General features: G+C 45.9%; 1 protein-coding gene across 4 annotated transcripts in view; it reads left to right on the top strand.

Moving 5' to 3' along the window:
* FOXN3 (forkhead box N3) overlaps window positions 1-17,597 on the top strand; it is a 389,249-nt gene that overhangs the window by 178,806 nt on the left and 192,846 nt on the right. The gene's annotated exons all lie outside the window — the stretch shown is intronic.

Consider the following 17,597-nt stretch of genomic DNA (forward strand, 5'->3'; position numbering starts at 1 on the left):
GAACAGAATGAAGTCTTTGATTTTTTCTTTTTCCTTGTTTGAGTACCTTTGCTTGTGAACTCAGTGGGAGACCAGTAAATACAGGCGGAATGACTGCTGCTTCTCAGGTGGAAAGGCTCGCCAATTACCCTTCCTTCTCTTCCTTTGGTCCCCACAGGGTGTATGGGGGATCCCCCTGGGCCCCAGGGGTCGAGCTCAGTGTTTCCTTCCGTTTATCGGAGCTCTGTGAAGTGCCTTACAGAAGACTGACTGTCCTGCTTTAGGGACGGGACCCATAAGGGACTTAACCAATGTCATCAGACAGAGCACACTTGACTAGCTGGACGTTTTTCCATACTTTGTGTGGAAATCCTCAAATCCTTTGAGTGCCAACTCTGACCATGGCTAGGCTTTGTGTGTGTGTGTGTGGGGGGGGGCGGCACATACAGAGCCTCCCAGGAGTCAGAATACGGGCAGCTCAGTCACGCCAGGCACCCCCCCCACCCCCACCCCCCCGAACCCTTCGCAGTACGGTGAGTTCCTTCCCGAGTCGTCCATGGAGGCAGTCGCAGAAAGGGAGAACCTCAGAACGGAACTGCTCCTGGCTGTGGAATCCTGAGTTTGCAAATGTGGATTCGGCCTTGCACTTACAAAGGCAGAGGAAGACGTTCTGTCATTTTATTAGCATTTTCAATCGTGGTTCATTCACGCCACAAATATTTATGATGTGTTGGGTGCTGTTCCGGATACTGGGGACATGCTGTTGACCTGTGACAGGTCCCTCGCTTGTCCTGCTGGACCGTCCGTGGGGAGGCAAGGGCTGCAGGTTGATGCTGGAGTGTGCTGAGAAGTCGAGAGTGACACATGCAATGAAGAAGATAAAGGAGGGCTGGGGAGGGGGGGAAAGGCTTCCAGAGGAACTCACTGGCAAGAGGCAGTGGCCACGCCAAGGCCTGCGGCAGGGAATAGAGCAGGTATGAAGGCCCTAAGATGGCAGAGCCTCAGTGCCCACTGGGACACCAGGCCGGCAGGCTGCGTGTGTTGGAGGGGGAGCATGAGCCGTTGAAAGGGGCTTGTGAGATCGTGGGAAGGGTGCTGGCTTGGCCCAGGGTGGGGGTTGCTAGTACAGCCGTGTGGGCAGATTTGGGTTGGGAGATGGGGGTGGGGGTTAGAGCACACATTCAATTTTGACCGTGTTAAATTTGAGATAGTTTCTGGGCATCTAAATGGAGATATTAGGATGTTTCTCATGAGTTTCAAGCTCAGGAGAGAAGTCAGGGCAGAGGTATAAATGCGGGACATATTAGCACATAGACGGTCGAAACTAAAGAGGGTTTCTGAATGAACCGTCAGTCAGAAAGGAGATGAACTCAAACCCCTATTTCAGTTTCCATAGGAAATTATATTTCCATTAATGTTTGACTAGGGAATTCGTTTGGGGGTATATTCAGTATGGTAGATGGAAACAAAAGAGTTGTAGATTTAGAAGGGAGAAACTCTCAGACTTATTTCAACATAACTTATCTGTAGTTATTGTAATTACTGCATGTAACACTAGCAAATCTTTGTTCCTTGTAATGGGGATGAAACTTCTGAGCGAGCTCAGTGGCAGTCGAATCTCTGATACCAGAGTAATGGTCTCCATAAACATCCCCAGTTAGCAAAGCCCCCTCACCCATGACTTCTCCGAGTTCCCTGCCATCTGGTCCCTGGCTGGAGAGAGGAATTTTTCTTGTATACGTGTCTCCATGGCAACGAGTTTGCAGTTGATATGGAAAGTAAGCAGTTGCCTTAGCAACAGAGTTACTGATGTGGTGGTTCCTCTGCTTTCAGGGAATGGATAAGCTGACCAAACTAGTTTAGATGCATTGTGTACGGTGCTGCAATGACGGCTGCACATTCTGGCGCTGCGAGCATAAAAATCAGTTCTTCTTTAAAAGAGATTGCATCCCCTCCCTGTTTGAGAAGAAAGAGCTTACAGCAGTAATAAATCAGACAAAAGTTGTTGCTGTCAGCTGGAATAGATTGTAAGAGGGGTCTCCTGGTGGAATTTATTGAGGTTGGCTTAAAAGGAGAATGTTCTAGTCGGGGCACATTGGTTGCAAGGAATAGAAAGCCACCCGTGTTGGTAAAAGAGTGCTGTTCTAAGGACAACATAATCAGTCCCAGGGACAAGTGACAAGGGGCAAAAGATCTCCCTCCAGCCACGTGGTTGCACATCGTTATCTTTCTTTTGGGATCATTTCCTTTGCCTCTTTGCAGCAAGGCTTGCCCTGCGTTGGCTGTTGCTTTCTGCTTTCTCCCATTGTTGGCTTGTGGTGCTGCAGGGTGGCCGCCAGCCCCTTGTGCCTTGACTGCACCAGTGTCCGCAGTGTTGGCGCCCTCGTTTTTGTGAGCTGTCGTCATCGTAGGTCCGGGCCCATGATCTTGTTCTCCTGGGTCAAGGGTTTACCCCTGGTTAAAAGGGGGGCTGGGTTCCCAGGTTCAGAATAGCGGATTGGACCATCCTTTCATCAGGGCTTGGGTTTGGGCTCGAATCATGTCTGCAACAAAAAAACTCCCGAAAGCCTTTGATCTTTTGAAAACATTTTAATAACAGAAATAGAAATAATAAGGAACTTCTAAATATTTTATGCTTTCTGTTTCCCTTTGTGTCCTCGGAAGATATCTCCCACGGGGGATGGGGATTAACGCACCAGGGAACTTTGGGACTCTTTTCTCTTTCTTTATCATCTCGAGATGACTTCATCTTTCTTTTATTTTATACCCACAATTATGGGGCCAACAGTTCCCAAACTAGTAAAGTTTTTCCTTGGTGGCTACTTCTTCCTGGCAGCTGTCCTCAAGTTGCCTCTAATCACAGGGCTGGGTGATGACCAAAAATTATTGAACTCTATCCCCCCTGTTTCCAGACAGAAGTAAATGTCAGCTCTCTGACACAGTTGTCCTAATTTTCAAGATCTGGAGATTGGGTAATATTTCTTGCTAACCATTGTGTACCAGCCTACTTGACTGCATTGCTATCATTTTCAAAGGGGTGGGGGTGAATGTACTTTGTGCAGGGGCCTGGAGATACAAAGAGGTTGCAAAGCACTGGTGGAGGTGGCTGGGCAAAGATAAAAATAGACCAGGAAGGCTACAAAGTGGCATTTGTCAATTGCCAAAGGACTGGCCGATTGCCAGGATCACATGGCTTGGGAATCCAAAGGAGAAAATGATGCTGAAGGGTTAGCAGTGCTGGGGAGAGAATCCTGGGGAGGAGACAGAATTCATTAGCTGGATGGGTAAGGATGGCCAGGCCCTGGGCTTCCGACTGAGAGCTGGGCCGTCCCTGGGGGCCGTTGGGGGCGGGGCTCGGGCGCGGATGGAATGCACGTGGGGGAGTGCTGCGCAGGGGCCTGACGTTGCACAGGGCTCTTGGGGGGCTGTTTGGAATTGTGTGATGGGCTGTCATGCTCATCATCTTGCAGCTTTCCAGCCTCTGTAAGGTAGAGGTTATGTCCTTTTTATAGGTGGGGAAACTAAGGCACAGAAAAGTTCAACTGCTTGCTCAAGCAGATAGCCAGATATTGAGCCACAGTCTGGGGCTTCTTAGCCTTTGCTTCTACCCTGTTGGCTGAAGCCAAGGTGCCTGTGGAATAGGGGGAGAAATAGATTGGGGAGGTGTGTTAAACTGGAGTGTGGGCTCTTCAGTGCCTGCCCAGGAGTCCTAAGACTTTATATTTATATCTAAGGCCAGTGGGACCCTTAGACTTCTGACCTTAGGCACGATAGATACAAAATGGAGTCCATTGATACTTTCTTTCTAGCCTTAGAGATTTTTCCAGCTGCCCTGTTCTGCACTGCAGAACTCCCTGCTGCCCAGAAATTTATGGAAAAAAAGTCCACGGCCATTGAACGATTTTCCATAGATTTAAATAACTTGGACCACTGCCATACACAGACAAACAAAAAAGGGTCTGCTGCAGCTTATTTTTCATTTTAAGTGTTTAGCTCTTATTTTTATTTAAGGAACCCTGTTTTAGACGACTGTGACTTATTTGTTGGTGCCACCAATTCCTTTTAACGTCCTGACCATCTAGAAATCATATCATTTACAGAGGAATGAAAGGAGTGGTTCGCCACTGCACTTTCGATTGGGTTGTTCCCTATTCCTTTCTCAAATGGTGGCAGTGATTTCTCTGTGGCATTGTAGATAAACAGGCACGTTAACCCTTTAGTTTTGTAGGAAGCCGGGTCAAGGAGGTGATGGCATTCATTCCTTTGTTCATTCAGGCATAAATTTACTGAGTTCTTGGAATGTGGAGGACTCTGGACTAGGTGATGCCCACAACACAGAGAGGTGTAAGACTAGGTTCTTGGGGACACTGTGGCGTTGTCTTTGATAAATCCCTCTTCCTTAGTCCTGTACCTGATCTTTTGCAAAGGCCCTTTGATTCTGCCTTCTAAATGTTTCTCCAGTGCCACTGATCTGGGGACACTCTTCCTTACGTGCTGGACTGTGCAGGAACCTCCTAATTCCTTACTTACCTGCAGTGCCCTGCCTCGCATCGAGGGCGTCTTCCGTAATGCTGCCAGAAAGCATAACATAATGCACGAACCTGGTTTTGTCACTGCCCTCAGTGGTTCCTAATGCCTAGAGAGGCTTGTCTCAGAGTGAGGCTTTGACCACCTTCTTTTCTAGGATTTGTATTAAACAGGCAGATTTCTGGACCTTAGCCTAGACTTACTGAGAATTTCTGGAGGTGATGCCTGGAAATCTGCAATTTAGCAAACTCCCCCAAATGATTCTTCTTTAGACTGAAATTAGAGAAGCAAGGCTTAGAGGTTCAAGTACAAGCTCTTCAGCATGGTTTTTAAGGTCTTACTTTTACTTTTCATTAGGGAGGATTCCAGTAACAGAGTTTAAGAGACTCTAGTGTACAGCGTAACTGACCATCCTGGGTCTTGATCCTCACACATGAGGTGAAACGTACCCTGAGAATTCGTACAGCATCACCAGCCTGTGACCCATCTTGTTTGATCCCATCTCCCTGCCCTCCCTCACCGCCCCCTTGCAAATCCCAGGTGCTATCATATCACGGTATCTGTAAATACTTCAGATCATATCGCTAATATCTAAGGACTTAAGAAAAAAATAACCACAAAACCATTATCACGCCTAAGAACAAATTAACCATAATTCCCTCCTGTCATCCAAAATCCAGTCAGTGTTCAAATTTATCTGATTGTTAAAAAAAAAAATTTTTTTTTTTCACAAAGGTTTATTTTAAATTAGGATCCACAGAAGGGCTGTGTATGGGATGTGATTGATACATCTCCCAAATCTTTCTCTCTTTTTTTATCCATACCGCTTCCCTCTCCTCTCCCCGCTCTCACCATGGAAAGGAACCTGCCTTCCCTTCCCTTCCCGTCCTCTTCTCTAGTCATCACTCTGGTGTCCCAGCCCTGCCGCCTTATCCAAGGACTCCCTGGTCCCCCACGAGGCCGCGTGCCCCAGTGCTGTCTCTCCTTGGCGTCACCTGCTCCGTGGCTGCGCGCTCTGCCCACAGCATCTGTCTTGCTCTTTCTTTCTTGGACTCTGCGTTCTTGGCTGGGAAGACCCAACTCGCCTGCACCTCTGAGAAGCCTTTCCCAAACCGTCCCTTCCCATTTTAACGTGCTCCTGAGACATGCTGTCCATTGTTTTATAACACTGACTTTGCAGGTGCAGTGATGTCCTTAGTATCTAACCTTGCCCAGTGTCCACCCTTCACCTCTCTCCCCAGCCTGGGCTTGAGGCAGGGACAGTGTTTTTTCCATTTTCACATCCCTGAAACCAGTCTGTTGCCTGGCAAATGGTAGGCACTCATGAAAGAGCTTACAAGAGAACAGACAAGTTTCCTACCTTATTATAATGCGTGGAGGTAAGTGGTTACCTTTTAGTTTTAAAGAAAATCTTTATCATTATTATTTTATCATATTTTATGTATTTTCTTTATTATTTTGTTATGTGTTAGTATTTTGTAATAAGCCCTAGGTTCAGCGTTTTTGGGGACCCATGTATATTTATTGTTAATAAGGCTTCTGTTCCCTATATAAGTAACTTTCTCTAATTAGGAAGAAGACTGCTTCCTAAATTTTTCCGGCCCACTATAATTGTATGGGTTTCCCCAGATAACCGCCTCTGCCTCATCTACCAGATGGACGCAGAGTGACCAGGCGGATACAGGCCTGCAGCATCTTCACTGCCATTACTGTCACCCGTCTGCTGAGAATGAAGAAAAGACAGATGAAACCCAGGGCTTAGCACCCAGCGTGCTGATCAGAGAGTTTTTCTGACAAGCTGTTGGTAGGGGAAGTGCTGTGTCAAGGGATACAGGAGAATCCGTCCCTTCCCAGGGGCATTTACTTAATGGTGGGTAACAAACTGACAAGAGTCAGTTTGTCACTTTTCTTAAAGTGGACATGAGCACAGCAAATATTTCTTCACTGATGGGGTTCCCTGTAATTCTTAGATAGCGATATCTTCCCTGAGATCCTGGAAGAGGATGTCAGTTTTCAGAGGAGGTGTCTGAGGTCCAAAGGGTGACTGGCTAAAAACTTGTATATCGTCACATTCCTCCAGCCACTCCTCAAGGACTCTAGTTGGAAGTGGATGTGAACTCATTCAGTTTACAGGGCATTTATTTTCTCTCATATACCTTACTTGGTATCACTCTGAATGGACTATGTTTTTTTGTAAGTGATTTATCATTCCGGTTTCTCTGACCTTTGAAAATGTGCTTAAATCTTTGAAAATTTGCTTAAACCTACCAAATTTAAGTATCATTAATTAGCTTGTCCTTGCATGTTAATCTGTGAATGAGTCTATGGACACTGTATTGCACTACCTGCTCATCAGTATTATAACCACTGATGAAGTCCACACTGGTCCTTCCTGGTGATTGAAGGACTCCATCCTGTTGGTTGGTGCTGATACTAAGGGGAGAGAATGCAAATTGCCTGGAAGCAGAGATACAGGGAACTGAAGACTCTTGGGGGATTTTTTCCCTTAAGTATCGGTCACAGTTAACTCTTTATTCCTTATCTTTGGTTCTTTGTCTTATCTTGAAGGTTTTCTCTGTTATCCTTAGAGTTCAGTTTATATTGAAGGGTATTAATTCTCTGAAATAATAATGATAATGATAATAACTGATAAGATAATAGTACCATCCTTGTAAGGTGTGCAGAATTTTCTCATAGCTCCCTCATTCATTCTGCAAACATTGATTTTATGCTTATCTTAAACAGCCGGGTGGTAGGGGAAAAAGGGTGATGATGTGTTAACTCCTGCCTTCCAGGAACTTCCAGTCTTGTGGGAGGGATAAACACATAAAGGAATAGTTGTGGCGTCTGCCATGTACACAGGGTGCAAGGGAGGGGTGACTTGATTCTTGGCTTTCCTGTGATTTGATGAATGAGGTATGTGTTGCACAGAGAGGATGAGTAGAGAGCTCGGCTGGCTGGTGCACAGAGTGCTGAAGTAGGGGTTTGGGGATCTGGCTTGTAGCGCTAACTTGTCACTGACCAGCCCTGTGACTTGGACAAGACCTGATACCTCTTTGCCCCTTAGATTCCTTCATTTAATTCAGTAAACCCTCTCTTTGGCCCCATTGTGTTTATTCAGTAAGTTTATTCAGTCGTTCACCTGTAAGCTGAGTTGTTGGTTCCTAAACTTGCCACAGACCACTCCTTTGTCATCTTTTTGTCAGACACCTGCATTGACTGCCACTCCCAGATTCTGATCAGCATCCAATAACCAGTGTGGGCATGGTGTGGCGTGCCATTTCTGCCCAGCGCAAAGGAGCGGGCAGCCTTCTTCTCCATGTTAGGCATGAATGGATGACTTCAGAAAGGCTTTATGGAGAGGCATCAAGTGAAGTCCTGTACTCACCATACTGAATTTCCAGAAGACCCTTTCCATATGGGACCAGCCCGGTGGGATTGTGTGTCTGTGGCCAGCCCTTCCAGCTCCACCAGTAATGTCCTGTGACCCCCAGCAGGAGAGGTGCCCACTGTGCTGCAGCCCCATCTCACATCTCTCCCAGGGACCCTCTTAGTCTGTTGTTCTAGCCTGTGGCTCACAGTCCATAACTTGACCCCAAGATTAGAGAGTAAGTCCAAGTGTCTTAGTTGCAGCTGTGGTGGAAATTTAGGACACGTGTGTGGCTGGGCGGGCAGTGAGCACACGCAAACCCCTGGCCAGAACTCTTGGGCCAGGTGGCTCCATGCTGGGCTGTTGTGTGTGTGTTTTCCCCTTCTCTCTGTGTATTTATCTTGATGATGTTGTCCTCTTTGTTAAAAATCATGTTAGGACCTCTCAGCCAAGTCCAGGGCTGTGAAGAGAGCATGCGTTCCTCATCTCTCCTTCCGTTTCCTGCTGGGCCAGGTGGCCCTTCTGGGGTCCCCCTTCCCCACTTTTGCCCTCCATCGCTGTTGCCGTACCTGCCCTGCCCTGCCCTGATGTTCGCTGCAGGCGTGATTTATTGCCGGCAGTTAGAGACCACCAGGAAGGATTTTAGATAGTCTGTTGAGAAATGGCAGCCTGCTCACTGGACTCACGTTGGGTTCCTCGTGGTGTCCTGTGTGGAGAGAGGTCGCCACGAGCTTCTGCCTGCATGCAGAGACTTCAAGAGAAAGGCCAATGAGAGGGCCTGAGGACCTGCCCGGTGTTATGGAGGAGCCAGTGAGGCCTGCAGAGGTGCTGGGACTCATGCAGCAGGGGCTGGTGGTGGGTTTATTTATTTTCAAAGATTTGCTTTTTATTTATCCCCCCCCCCCATTGTCTGCTCTCTTGGGTCCATTTGCTGTGCGTTCTTCTGTGTCCGCTTGCATTCTCGGCGGCACCGGGAATCTGTGTCTCTCTTTGTTGTGTCATCTTGGGTGCACTCCTTGTGCGTGGGGCTCCCCTACATGGGGGACACCCCTGCATGGTACGACACTCCTTGCGCGTGGGCCAGCTCATCACATGGGCCGGGAGGCCCTGGGTTTGAACCCTGGACCCTGGTAGGTGGACGCTCTACCAGTTGAGCCACATCCTCTTCCTGGTGATGGATTTAGAACCAGAGCTCCCTTCTTCTGGGTGGAGAGCTTTTCCCACCCCTAACAGGTTTCATTCACACGCAAGAGAGACCAAGGTGGGAGCAAATGGTTTGTTTTCCTCTTCATCTTTTGTCTGTGAATGAGGAGACCACAGATCTTGACGTTAGAGGGTGGTTTTGTGATTCCGGTTGTATTTTGTTGTACAAATAGCTAGTGGAGAGCCCATTGGCCTGGACCAGTGGGGTTCACGCCTGAACCCTCCAAACTTGGCATGCACTTGAAGTTTTCTTTCTTTATTGGAAACGACTTTTAAGTACCAGCACTTTCCTTTTCTTCTTTCCTTTTTCATTTCTTCCCCTTTCCCTTAAGTGAAAGCACTTCAGTAAAGGCTCTTCTTGTTTCTATTAGGTGAAGCTGGCATGGGGTGGTGGGGCAGGGGGAAGGTTAATTTAGCCCTTCAGATTTATTTGACAATTTGTAAAAGGAATCATCCTCCTTTAAACTCATCTTGCCACCTTGAAACCCATCTTCTTTTTCAGAAGGTCGACCTCCCTACAGAGTCTTCTGTCTTGACTCCCTTGGCTCTCCACCGCCTGCTCTGTGCTTGGGGTGTGGGTGGGCCTGTGCTTTTCCTTCTCCTCACTTCCCTCTTTGCACCCACGAGGTGGCTCTTGTGCCTGAAGTCGGCTGGAATTGGCCCAAGTAAGCACAATACCCTGCCAGCCTTTCTCAGGCATTACCCGGACTTGAACCTTGGAGGAGCAGCTCTTTGGGGTAACGCATTCTTCAGCAGAAAATCCTTTTGGTTGAAACATGAACCTAGGAGACCCAGTTTGCACAACTGCGAATGCCCCAGGCTGGCGAGTTCTTGGTAGGGAATTCGAGGGCCTGGCTGCCTCCCTTTGGGATTAGTAATGCCTTGGTCACTTCGTTCAGAGTGACTCAGTGTTTGTGTGACCTCAGTTTTACCCAGCATCTGAAGGCACTTTTGTCAAGTGTCTTCAGTTTGCCCAGTGTCACAACTTTTCATTTCTGAGAAAGAGCCGTGACCTTAAACCCAGGCTGCTGTTTGAGGACAGCGACTCACTGCAGCCCTTGAGAGCCGGGGGCAGCCTGGGGCAGCCCCCGGGCCGACTGGCCGCACCTCGGGTGCAAGGTAACTGACTCTCCTACGGTTTTCACCCTCCCTAATTGGCCCCAGGAGACCACGCATATAGGTAAGTGAGCAGTTTCCCCAGCAGTCCTCTTCCTGGGCCTCTGAACCAGGGCAGGAGGGACCCAGCGTGAAGGCATCAGCAGCGAAGAACTTTGTGCAGGAGCAGCACGTGGCGCCACCCAGCCCGGCCCTGCTGCCACTTAGAATTTCTTTCCTACGTGGTAAGGGTAGGACCCCTGGAGGGAACCTGGGCTGAATCTGAGCCTGGCCTTGGCCTTGGGGAGGCCTACCCCTCTGGAAGCGGGGGGCGGCCTGCATCCTGGAGCCCCAGCAGCAGCACCTGCGCAAGCCTCGGCAAGGAGGGCCGCATGAGGCCTTGGGTCCTGCGCGCGGACGCACCTACTTTGGCGCTTCCTTGGGCCCATTTTTATTTCCTTTAACACCTTTTATTTTATTTTGCTAGGCCTTTCCCCCCTAAAGTAAAGACACATTCAGTGATAAGAATTCTCTGTTATCCAGTACAAAACGATACTACTTGCCAGTTTTGAAGAAAAACCAAATTGTTCTGTGTGTTGAGTGTTCCTTTTTTTTTTTTTTAAAGGAAAAAAAAGCATCTTAGAGAAAATTCCTGCACGTAGTTTCCTGATTGAAAAATATATTAATGGGTTTTTCATGGCTCTATCATTTCCTCCCTCCCTACCTCTCTCTTTTTTTTTTTTTTTTGGTGCTAGTCCCCCAAAACACATACTATTCCTTCTCCCCTCCCCCAGCCACTGATCACCTCTTATGAACTTTCTGTCTCTGAATTTGCTATTTCTAGTCATTTCTTATGTGACGTCATGTAGTGTTTGTTCAGTGTGCCTGGTTGCACAGAGCTTGTTCTCAGGGTTTTATGCTGCAGCATGCCTCATAACTTCATCCTTTCTTATGGCCACATAATAGACAATTGTGTCTATGTACCGTTTTCATAAAGTCACAGTCTTCCTTTCAAAACCTATTTCTCTCTGTATATATGTGTGAGTATATATATGTATATATACACACATATATATAGTATGTGCTTTTGAATGGCTGAAAACATTTCTTTTGACTGCTATTACAGAATTATTTGTGGTTTATAAAACTTGAAGAAAAAATATTTCATAAAATTGTGTATTTGTAAAGGACTTTATTGTTGCTTAATGCCAACCCTTTACCATGACCCAAACGGCAGCAGAATCCTCAGTGGAGCCGTGACCAGCCCATGTCATTTTTGCGTGACCTCTATGGTGAACTTGCTAATATCATACACTGATGCTTCCAATTTTCTTTGCCAGATTTGTCTTCCTACACAATAGGTCTACCAGCTACCAGATGAGTTTCAACAGCTTCTCTGATTTTATAGCACTGTTTTCTTTCCTTTTTTCAAAAAAAGAGAACCAAAACTTTATTTTGAAATACTTTCAAACTTTCAGGAAAATTACAAAAGTAGTACAAACTCCATACAGATAATTCCAATATATCCCTATTTCCCCCTCATCCAGGTATCTGTTTATATATCTGTCTATCCACCCATCCATTTTCTGAATATATATATCATGCTTCCCGAACATGTAATACTGCCATGTACATTTCCTAAGGATATTCACTTATGTAATTACCTCAAGTATAGCTATCAAGTTCAAGAAATTTAACATTGATAAAAGCTTAGAGTCTATATTCCAGTTTTTCGAATGTTCCAATAATGTCCTTTGAGCCTTTTCTCCTCCCTTGTTAGATCCCATCCAGGATCATGTATTGCATATAGTTGTCATTGTCTCTTTAGTTGCCCTCTCTTGTTCTGACCCTTCCTTCCTTCCTATTGTGGAAACATATATACAACATAAACTTGCCCATCCCAAGCATAGTGTTCAGTGGGATTAATCATATTCATAATTGCAGTAACCTCACCAACTTGTATTACTAAAACTTTCCCATCTCCCCAAACAGAAACCCTATACCCATTATGCATTAATTCCCTGTTTTCCCTCCTCCCTGCTCCTGACAACCTGTACTCTTAATTTCTGTCTCTATGAGCTTGCATCTTTTCTGATGTTCGCTTTGTAGTCATCATGAGGCTTAAATTTAACATTCTAAATCTATAAGTCTTGTTTGCTTTGATACCAACTTAACTTCAATAATATACCCAAACTATGTTCCTATATACCTCTGTCCCCCCAACTTTGCATAGTTTTTGTCACAAATTGCATGTTTGTTTATTATGAGAACAAAACCACTGATTTATCATCTTTTATTCATTTGCCTTTTAGATCCTGAAGAAAGTAAAATGTGGAGTTACAAATCATAACTACAGTAGTACTGGCATTTATATTTGCCCATGTCATAACCCTTACTAGAACTCTTTTTGGCATCTTATAGGGCTGGTCTAGAGGTGTTGAACACCCTCAACTTTTGTTTATCTGGGAATGTCTTAATCTCTCATTTTTGAAAGAAAGTTTTGCTGGATATGGAATTCTTAGTTGGCAATTTTTTGCTTTCAGCAGTTTAATTGTCATTCCACTGCCTTCTTGCCTCCATGGTTTCTGATGAGAAATTGTGGCTCCTTGTACGTAACATGTTGCTTCTCTCTTGGGGCTTTCAGAATTCTCTCTTTATCTTTGGCAATCGATAATCTGATTAAAATATACTGTGGGGTAGGTCTTTTTGGGTTTATCCTGCTTGGAGTTCATTAAGAATCTTAGATGTGTATGTTCATGTATTTTGTTAAATTTGGGAGGTTTTAAGCCATTATTTCTTTGAATATTCTCTCTGTTCCATTTTCTCTCTCTTCTTTATCTGGGACTCCCAGAATGTATATATTGTACTTGGTGGTACCCCACAGCTTCTTTAGGCTCTGTTCACTTTTCTTCATTCTTCTTTCTGCTTTTCAGACTGAATGATTTCAGTTTTCTTATCTTCATGTTCACTGATTCTTTCTTCAGCCAGATCCAATCTTTTTAATATTTGTTACTGTGGTCTTCAGCTTTGGTTAGTTCCTTTTTATAAATTCTATCTCTCTGTTGGTACTCTCTTATGTTCATCTATTGTTTTCCTGATTTTCTTTAGTTCTCTGTCCATATTTTCCTGTAGCTCTTTAAGCATATTTAGGACCATTTCTTAAAAGTCTTTATCCCAGGTCTGATTCTCCTCATTGATGGTTTCTAATCTTTTAACCTTCTTCTTTCCCTTGGGCTATCACTTCTGTTTCTTTGTCTGTTTTGTAACCTTTTGTTGAAACTAGAACATGTTGATATTTTCATAGATTGTTGCTGGAATTTAGACTCTGAGGCATTTAGACGCTGTTTCTTAAGCTTATATCCAGCTAGTGTTATGGCACAGCTTTCCTCAAATGCCAGGAGCTAACAAGAAAAAAAGAGAAGGAAAATACCTTTCCAGATCTTTGCAGATTGACTTGTGGGAATGCTCTCCTTCAGGGCTTTTACGTTCAGTGAGTTTAGAGAATAGTTCCAGGCCAAAGCATAGGGGTCTCCTCTTTCCTTTCTGGGTATGCATCTTGTCTTTGGCATGCATGTGTGCCCCTAGGAATTGCCCTGTTTACACAGTTGTAAATGTCCCCTTTTCCCTAGGGAACAGTTTCCTCAAGGTCCTGGGCACTGTACTGTATGTTCTCCAGCCAGCAATCCCTTGCCCCAGGCAGCACGGCTTGACTGCTCCCCCACAGTGTCCTGAAGGAGAGCCGCCTTCTACATTCAGGGCAAGTTCTGGGATTGCAAGTTCTTGAGGCCACCACCAGACAGGTTGGGCCAGACATACATGTTCCAGTGACATGCACAAGGGATTCGCTGCTCCCTCCAGAACTGGGACCAGGGATTCACGCACTCGGAGCATGTGCTGGCTGCCTGCTCATCCAGCGAGGGGATGGGAGAGGAGCCAGCCAGGGTGCCATGAGATCCTACAGCTTTTTGGTAGGCTTTTTCTTGATATGGCACTTTCTCTGTTCCTTCTGTCCTTTAACTGTTTTCTGGAGCTTTAAAAATGATGTTTCTGCCAGTTCTTGTTGGCAGTTCAAAGCTTCTGTGGGGCCTGTAGACCTGAAGCATCTCTATAACACTGTTTTTCGTGCAATCATTTGAATGTTTGTGTACTTTAGCCTTGTTTTTTAAAAACGAAATTGAAAAATTAGAAAGGTTAATAATAAGAGCTATGAAAAGCATAGTTCTCTTAGACTTCATTGGTTGCAAAAGAGATGGAAATCATTTGGCACGAATCTGTGAGAGTTAATTATTCTGAATGAAAATACAGTTCAAGGACGTGTGAAATGCTGCAAAAGAATGGTGGGTACTTGAGTCTAAAAGGTGAGGTATGTTTTGGGATTTTATAGATTTTTTTTTGAGCACTCTAAGAAAGGCACATTTCTTTGTACTTGTGGGTCATCAACTGTAAGAGATATGTTTTTTGGCTTTCATACATTTTTCTTTCAAACCTATTTGTTCTTTTTAAAGATTTATTTCTCTCCCCTCCCCCCTCCATTGTCTGCTCTCTATGTCCATTGGCTGTGTGTTCTTCTGTGTCCACTGCATTCTTGTCAGTGGCACTGGGAATCTGTGTCTCTTTTTGTTGCATCATCTTGCTGCGTCAGCTCTCCATGTGTGTGGCACCACACCTGGGCAGGCTGCCCTTTTATTGTGCGGGGTGGCTCTCCTTACGGGGTGCATTCCTTGCACATGGGGGAGCCCTATGCAGGGACGCCCCTGTGTGGCACAGCACTCCTTGCACGCATCAACACTGCGCGTGGGCCAGCTCATCACACAGGTCAGGAGGCCCGGGTTTGAACCCTGAACCTCCCATGTGGGAAGCTCAACTGATAGGCGGACACCAAATCCGCTTCCCTCAAACCCATTTTTAAGAAGGCATTAGGTATGGGAAAAAAGGACTGTGTATCTTGAGCCCAGTGCATTTCCTGTAAGTTACTCCATGAATTGCAGAAATGCTCATCACAATCCTTCGCTGTCTCTTAAGTCTTCATCCTCTAGTCTAAGAAACTCTCATTCCTTTAACTGGTACTTCCAGTGTCCCAGGTTCCTGACTCTGGACTCTTCTGTCCTCTGGGATTCCTTTGTAGGTGCCAGCCTGGTTTCAGGAGCAATCTGGAAGCCGTGCTTTGCAATACCTGTTAACTGCTGTGTCCCTCTGATGTCTGGAATCCATCAAGTTTCATCATGTCTCCCTCTTGGGCTCCACTTCCTGATTTCCCTGATTCTGATTCGACCCAACCCTGATAGAGTTCCAGCTTCAGTGACCCCTCTTCCAAGAAGACTTCTCTGAGTCCTCCTGCAGGGCTGTGTCCAAGTACCTGGAATTTTCTCCATGGAATACTTAGCACCAGGGGTATTTATACATTTATTTGTCACTTGTTGGCCATCCGTCTCCTTCTCTGAAGTGTAAGCTCCACTGTCAATCTATCCCCAGTGCTTCCTACAGTGCCTTGCACATGGGGCTCCAGAAGCTTTGTTGAATGGATGAATGGTAGCCCGGCTCTCCTGGTCCCCTTGGCTCTGAACGTGGGATTGTCTTTGATTCCTCCTCTCCTTTGTTGTTAGGCTACCAGTGCCTGGCCCTCTGGATGGTGCCTACCAGCATCCCATACCTGTTGCGGCAGCCCCAACCCCTCCATGCCTGGGTTGCAGGTGCAGCTTTCCGGTCTGCAGGCTCTGTCCCCTCTGGCATGAGTATTGCCACTACCATATCCTCTGCTTAGATATCTTCTCTGCTTGCTGCCACCCATGGAAGGTAATTCCCAACTCCTTCCTGACTTTCCAGGCTCTGCTGATGCTGGTCTTTGCCCATTCTGCCATCTTTATTTTATGCTAATTCTGTGCATGCACCCACTGCTCTATACTGGGTGGGTCCCTGCTTTGCTCTATGAAATCTACCACATATGGCCATTGTTTGCCCCATTTCATTACCAGGGCCCCTCTTCACTCCCCTTCTTTATACCCCAAACCAACTCTTTTTTTTTTCTTTCATTTTTTAAGAGATATATAAGTCACACAAAATATTACATTAAAAAATATGGGCAGCGGACTTGGCCCAGTGGTTAGGGCATCTGTCTACCACGTGGGAGGTCCGCAGTTCAAACCCTGGGCCTCCTTGACCTGTGTGGAGCTGGCCCACGCGCAGTGCTGATGCGCACAAGGAGTGCCCTGCCACGCAGGGGTGTCCCCCGTGTAGGGGAACCCCACGCACAAGGAGTGCACCCCATAAGGAGAGCCGCCCAGTGCGAAAGGAAGTTCAGCCTGCCCAGGAATGGCACCGCATACATGGAGAGCTGACACAACAAGATGACGCAACAAAAGAAACACAGATTCCCATGCCGCTGACAACAACAGAAGCAGACAAAGAAGAAGACACAGCAAATAGACACAGAGAACAGACAACTGGGGTGGGGGGGAAGGGGAGAGAAATAAATAAATAAACCTTAAAAAAAAAAAAAGAGGTTCCCACTCCCTGTACCCCCCACTCCTCCCACATCAACAGCTTCTTTGATTAGTGTAGCACGTTCATTGCATTTGATGAATACATTTTGGAGCATTGCTACACCGCATGGATTATAGTTTGCCTTGTAGTTTACACTCTCTCCCAGTCCATTCAGTGGTTTATGACAGGATATATAATCCCCTGCATCTGTCCCTGCAGTATCATTCAGGACAACTCCAAGTCCCAAAAATGCCCCAATATCATACACTTTTTCCCTCTCCCTGCCCTCAGCAACTCCCATAGCCACTGTCTCCACATCAGTGATACAGTTTATTCCGTTGCTAGAGTCACAACAATCCTATGTAGAATACCAGTAATTCCACTCTAATCCATATTTTATTTCTCCATCCTGAGGATGGCAGTGTCCACTCCACCTCCAAATTGAGAGGAGCCTCCAACTCTTTCTTCAGGCCTCCCTTTAAAGCCCATCTCCTTAATGGAATCTACTCCTGATCTTATTAATCTCTGTCTTCTGGTCCTTGACATTTATGGACCGTGCAGTTGAGCCCTTTATAATAAAGTCTGCCATCTAATGAAATAAGGGGGCAGTGTGGATGAATTTGACAAGTGTGGAGTTAGAGTCAGAGAATCTGAGGTCTGGATCCTTATTTCACCAAGGATTAGTTGTGTGTCCTTTCGTAAGTTCATTAGTGTTAATAGCTTCATGTCCTCACCTGTCACATGAGAATAATAAAAACCTTTCTCGCATGGTTGTTTGAAGATTACATGAAATGATGATGGTACAGTCCTGATGTATAGTAGGCACTCAGTGACTTTTACCCTGATGGTTATGTCTGCCGTGCTGGACCTGTTTGCATTCACATTAATTGAGCACTTACTGTGTGCCTGGCCCTCTCATTTAAGCTTACAGTGCATTCTGTTT

This window comes from Dasypus novemcinctus, chromosome 3, assembly GCF_030445035.2.
Source record: "Dasypus novemcinctus isolate mDasNov1 chromosome 3, mDasNov1.1.hap2, whole genome shotgun sequence".
Lineage (NCBI taxonomy): Eukaryota > Metazoa > Chordata > Mammalia > Cingulata > Dasypodidae > Dasypus > Dasypus novemcinctus.